The following is a 6,587-nucleotide window of genomic DNA, read 5'->3' on the forward strand; positions in this document are numbered from 1 at the left end:
TACCCGACCCGACCCAAACTCGATTTTTTTTAAAATACGACCTGATTGGGTTGGAACCCGTCAGATGTAGGTGAAATTGTCATCCCTAGACGTAATCCATTTTATTATTAAAAATAGTAAGGTTCCAGATTGTAATCTGCTTTCTTAGTGAGCCATGATATTCTTGGGTACAACCTATTTTATTAATAAAAATATTAACATTACATATCACAACCTATTTCTTATTGAACCATGACATTATTGGGAACAATCATATTTCTTATATATATTTCATAACATTTTCAACTTTTAACTTATTTTCTTATCGTGGGAAAATCTAAGACTCTATTAGCTTAAACTCTGATAACATTTTATACACAACCTAAAATGTTAATAGTATTTATAACATTTTATAGTTATGACCATCCAGCTCAGTTGGTAGAGCACGAGGTTCTTAACCTTGAGGTCGTGGGATCGAGTCCCACGGAAGGTATTTCATAATTCAGAGGTCTCTTACGGAAGCTGCTCTCAACTTGATGTTGGGGGTAATCTACTATCTTACCTCCCCTTACCCCATACATATGGGAAAAAGAGACAGCCATTTTATAGTTTATAACTCATTTTCTTACCCTTTATAATATTTTAGTGCAATCTGTTACTGATAATTTTTTTGATTCCAACTTATAACATTTTACGCAACGTTTTTAACTTGAAATATTACTGGTCACGTTGTTTATTAGCCTTATTGTAGGCGACTACAGCAGAACCTCCCAGAAAGAATGCACTCCTATTGAATCAGCTTTAAGGGAATATGCCAATTAACTTAAGCAGGGGACAAAGCTGGGCGAAGGCAAGGTTCTTTGCTAGCTCTTTGGATGACTCCATGAGCAATGAAATAATAAAATTTCTATACAAATTATATATATATATTGGCAGAGACAATGGTAATAAAAAGAAAAAGAAAGAATAATAAGATTCAACGAGGATGATTATTTTTTGTCCGAAAGAAAAAAGTGAACGATGGAAAAGATGGGTTTACAGTAAAAGCAAGAAAATAGGTATTATTTTATCGTGAGTTGAGAAAAAAAAATTTATTGATTATAAATTTTAATTAAATTTTAATTTTAATTTATTTAAATTTAATCATTATAAATTAGTGTTAAACTCATAAATTTAATTAATAATTTTGGGTCACAAGATTCTCAAATTTCACATTGTTTATATATGTGATTTTTTTCAAACAGCCACATATAATATTATAACATGCCCTCATTGGGTAATTGAATGTAAAGCCTATTACATGTGTATCGCTCACTACAAGAAATTTCAATTATTTCAATAAAATTATTTATCACTAAAAGTTTTAAATTTGTTCGATCTACTCATGCGAATATGTGTTTTTTACTTGTAGCGTGAAAAATACAGCCTTTTAAATAAAATTTGTAAAAAAAGTTTTTGACCCATTATTCTTATTTCTTTTTTGGTTATGAATGACGCTGCGGGAAACTCCACCGAAAAAATTTGGACGCATTTACAAAAAATCATCCTGACAATTTTTATTTACATGTCATACACTCTTTTAGAAAATTTTATCGATTTAACACTCTTTACAAAAGGAACGGATCGTCATCCGCACCTTACCCCACAAGACGCCACATCATCCGCGCCTTTTTGTGATGAGTGCTAGATTCGTAAAAATTTATGAAATGGTGTTTGAGAGGTAATTAATTTCTGTTATAGTAATTTTTGTGTGAAAATGACATGAAATATTAAGGAAGTAACCGTGTTTTGTTTGTTAGGGTAATTTTTCTTCTCTTCTGAAAATTAAGTCATATGACAATAAATTATTAAAATAATGACTCAATTATCAAAATAAAATGAATTAAAAATATATAATAATAAAAAATAATTTTTTGAAAAATCAATGATGAAAATAAAACATATTAAAATATTTGGTATAATTATAACTCATGTATTTTCAATTATTATAATAAAAATCAATTATAAATTATGATAAAATATTTTTCGTTATTATCATCATCATCAACCAATTAATGGAGCATATATGAGTTATAATTTAAATTAATTATTTATTCTTCTATTATTCAAATTAATTAAGAAAAATTATGGTAAAATGTTTCTAAAAAAATATAAATACATACATAAAAATCTAAAGATTTTCCTTTCTTTTGTATTACTCTCTAAACTTGTAACAAAATTCAATAAAAAAAAAGAATGTAAAGCTAAAAAATATCACTTATATATTTAAAATATTCTTTATAATATAAAATTTTAAAAATATAAAATTCAAATTTTTATTAAAAACGAATACACATTATTAACTGTTGTTAAAAAGTAATAATTAAATAATAATAATTCATTTGATCCCTCAATTGTAATTAAAAAATTATTTTTATATTTTTAAAAAATTAATTTTAAAAGTTACGTAATTTTTTAAAAATATATGAAATTTATAATTTTTTAAATTATAAAATATTTCTTATTATCATCATCATCATCATTTTAAAAAAGAAATACTAGTTATAACAATTTTATAAAATTATTCATATTTTAAATTACTTACCCTCAAAATTTTTCTATACTAGACCATACGTATAGGATTTTGAAAGGGTCAAAAAGACATTAGAAAGTGTCAAGTAGTAATTGGTAGACATAATTGTATTAAGTAATTTCATGCAAAAACTAAAATTTGTCGATTTATAAAATAATTTACAAAAGAATATTTAAATATTTTAATGCATAAAGTTTTTTTTATAAAAAAATAAAGTTGTCATTTTTACGTAAAAATCACCCTAATAAAAATTAATTACCTATTAGACACCATTTTAAAACAAATTTAGGAATTTAGCACCTGTCCCAGAAAAGCGTGGATCATACCACACGTGGTGTCACATCAGCGTAAGGCGCGAATCATCATTCGTGCCTTTCTGTAAAGGTGTTATATCGATAAAAGTTTCTAAAAGAGTGTCTGACACGTAAATAAAAACCGTCAGGATAATTTTTTAGTAAATATGCAAAAAAACTTGCCCTATTGAAAAAGTTATGCCCTATAAACCTTGTTTTTTTAAAAAAAGTATTATTAATGATGATTTTTGAATTTGATCGAACTCAAATTAGTATGACATTTAAAGGTAATTATTTTTATGAAATATTCATGATTTCAATTTTTTAAAATTGTCTTAAATTATTGTACTAATACGAATATGATCAAGTTTAAGAAATATATTAAAGAGCTCAAAACTAATAAGTTTTTATTATGATATACTCAAATCTTACATTGTTATATATAAAATTTTAAAGTGTACAAATATAGCCTTAGAGATATGTACTCACTAAATAATTGAAGATAAAATTTATACACTTATAGATATGTACTTACTAAATAATTGAAGATAAAATTTATACATGTGTATTGCTGCTATTTTGTATTTTTAAATAAAATTCGATCGGCTCATATTCGTGCAATTAGTATTGCGCGCATTTTGTATTTTTAAATAAAATTCGTATAATGTTTGATTTAATATTTGTATATTTTTTTTCATTTTGATTCTGAATAATATCAATGTTGAAAAAATCGTCTCTTTGAAATAGATTTTTAGTAGGCGTTTTCATATAAACACACCTTTATGAAGAGAATATTATTTTAATAAATAATATTATTTGAGTAACATTTCAATAAAAAAGTAAAAAATATATAATTGTAATAAAAGTGGAAGAAGAGGAGTATGCCCATTCGTACAAATATTCTCTGAGCTAATACTTTTTAATAACATAACTAATCCTTATAATATTAGTCTTTAAGTTTTATTATTAAATTGGTGTCCGATAATTTTAATATAATCCTACGCCGTTTTCTTAAAAAACCCGTGAGAGAGCTTTTTTATTATTAATCAAGTTTAATTAGTGTCAAAAAGTGATTGACATTTCCCTAAACAGACAATATAGTGGATGTAGGCAGAGAAGCAAAAGAAACGTGCCATCATACACAACACATTTCGGCTTAAAACACTGTGAATTTCTCTGTGAATATACGAATTCTTTCAAAAGAAGAAGCAATGAAGATGGCGGTGCCTGACGGTGGAGCTGAATAAGGTTTTGGTCTGACCGACACGACTTCGTTTTCGAAACAATCGAAGAAACTGGGAGACGATGAGCCGGAGTCGAACGTAAATGCTGTCGCCAAGGAAGAACCGGAGCCAGCTGCGGTGGTGATAGGTAGTAGCGGAGCCGCTACACGCGGCGGAGGTGACGATCAGAGAGCTGTGTCAAAAGCAGAGCCAATGGAAGGGTTAAATGCGTTGGGTCCAGCTCCATTTTTGACAAAAACGTTTGAAATCGTGGAGGATTCGGAAACCGATCCAATTGTTTCCTGGAGTGTCCACCGCGATAGCTTCATCGTTTGGGATGCTCATGAATTCTCTGCAAATCTCCTTCCCAAATACTTCAAGCACAATAAATTTTCCAGCTTTATCCGTCAACTCAACGTTTATGTACCATCCCCCCCTCCCCTTTCTTCCTCATTTTTTGCTGCGACTGATATATTCTTTTCCTTTTAACATTTACTGATTTCCGAGTTTTCTTTTTCAGGGCTTTATGAAGATTAATTGTGGTAGATGGGAATTTGCGAATGAAGGGTTCCAAGGAGGAAAGAAGCATTTGCTGAAAAGCATTAAGAGAAAAAGTAATTATAATTCAACAAATAATGTTGGATTGGAAACTGAGATTGGGGTTTTGAAGAAAAATCAGAGTGAATTGCATATGGAAGTTACGAAACTGAGAAAAAAGAATGAAGAATCAAATGATAAACTGAGTGTTTATGAAGATTGGATTCAATTCGCCGAATGTAGGCAACAACAAATATTCAAATTCTTAGCTAAGTTAGTGAAATTCCCCAGTCTGTTTCAGCAAATGATTCAGAACAAGCAGCAGCAAAAGGAGTTTGATGAGGGGGAATTAAGTAGCAAGAAGAGGAAGTTGCTTGAGACACAAGTCACAAACAGCTTGATTGATCCTATGGAGACTGACCAAAGTGTCGGAAACAGTGTGGCTAGGCCGATGGGGACTGACCGATGTGTCGCAAAGAACATGGCACAAAGAACTTGCCTGAGCCTGACGAGACTGACCAAAAGGTCACAAAGAGGTTGTCTGAGTCTATGGAGACTGACCAAAGTGTCGGAAACAGTGTGGCTAAGCCGATGAGGACTGACCGATTTGTCTCAAAAAACGTGGTTAAGCCAATGGGGACCGACCAATGTGTCACAAAGAACTTGCCTGAGCCTGAGGAGACTGACCAAAAGGTCACAAAGAGGTTGTCTGTATCACAAAGAGCTTGCCTGAGTATAAGGAGACTGACCTAAGTGTTGTCAACTGTATAAGCCAAATTTGTCAGGAGGGATTGGAACCAATGCAATGTAATAATTTCACAAAGTTTTTGCATGATTGTGTGGAGAAAGAGCTTGGAACTTGTATGGTGGATCAAAAGAACATCAGTGCAGCAGAAATGTCTTCTGTTTATCATGTTATGGCTGAAAATCTACTAGGGGGAAGTTCATATGTAGAAAATGCAACAATTGAAGAAGGGTTATCAATGAATGCTTCCGAGATCTATCTTGATGAGTTCGAGGATTTGATCAATTGGAAGCCCTCTAGCTAGATTGGATTTGCCAGTGATCTGCCGGTGGAGCAAACCAGCTCTGTCTGATCCATATCTCAGGTATAGCAGTCAGATATATAACTGTATATATGATATATCCAACATGGTTTGTTCTGTTTCTTGTATTTGAATGATCTTTGCAGCATCATATCTCATATCCATATCCATATACAAACCAGACAAGGATATCGGATATTAGCTGCAATGATAATGATTTCTTAATGTAGATGCCATTGGTTGCAGGAAGTTGACTGCAGGAGAAGCAGTGGGAGCTAAAAGAAAAATCGACACTTCCATGAATTTCTTGATGATAGCAACAAGAAAGGTTCATACTTCATAGATTTCTATATTTCTCAGTTCCTTTTCATTATGTTCTCTTCTAAAACTACTGCTTTCCCTTAGATTGTGAAAACTTTGAATCATATATAACAATATCTGGTATATATATATATATATCAAATTCCGCTACTTAAAGGTTGAAAATTAAATCATATTATCATAGTGTGTTACATATTTGATGCTTGGCTTACATGCGATTCATGCCATTTGGGTATTTTGTATTACATGTCCCTGTTCCCTTGTTCATTCCTTTCTTTATTCTTCTTCTTGTGATTAGTTTGATGATTGTTCTTTTCATTTTAAAAACCAACCAGCTACTGCTTCTATTAGGGTAAAGTACACATTTAGTACCTAAACTATCACTTTTATTCCATTTTAGTACCTAAACTTTCTTTTGTTTCAAAAGTATATCTAATGTTTATTTTTCGTTTCATTTTAGTACCCCACAATTAAAAATTTAGGTAATAAAATGAAACAAAAAGTTAACGACGGGTATTAAAATGAAACAAAAAGTAAATGTTAGATATGGTTTTATTTTTTTTAAAGTTTAGGTACTAAAACAGAATAAAAGTGATAATTTAGGTACTAAACAAGT

General features: G+C 30.4%; 1 pseudogene; it reads left to right on the plus strand.

Moving 5' to 3' along the window:
- The first annotated feature begins 3,118 nt into the window (after positions 1-3,118).
- LOC120144731 lies at positions 3,119-5,701 on the plus strand (annotated as a pseudogene).
- Positions 5,702-6,587: the final 886 nt, after the last annotated feature.

The sequence above is a fragment of the Hibiscus syriacus genome, unplaced genomic scaffold (genome assembly GCF_006381635.1).
Source record: "Hibiscus syriacus cultivar Baekdansim isolate YM2019G1 unplaced genomic scaffold, ASM638163v2 tig00110890_pilon, whole genome shotgun sequence".
Lineage (NCBI taxonomy): Eukaryota > Viridiplantae > Streptophyta > Magnoliopsida > Malvales > Malvaceae > Hibiscus > Hibiscus syriacus.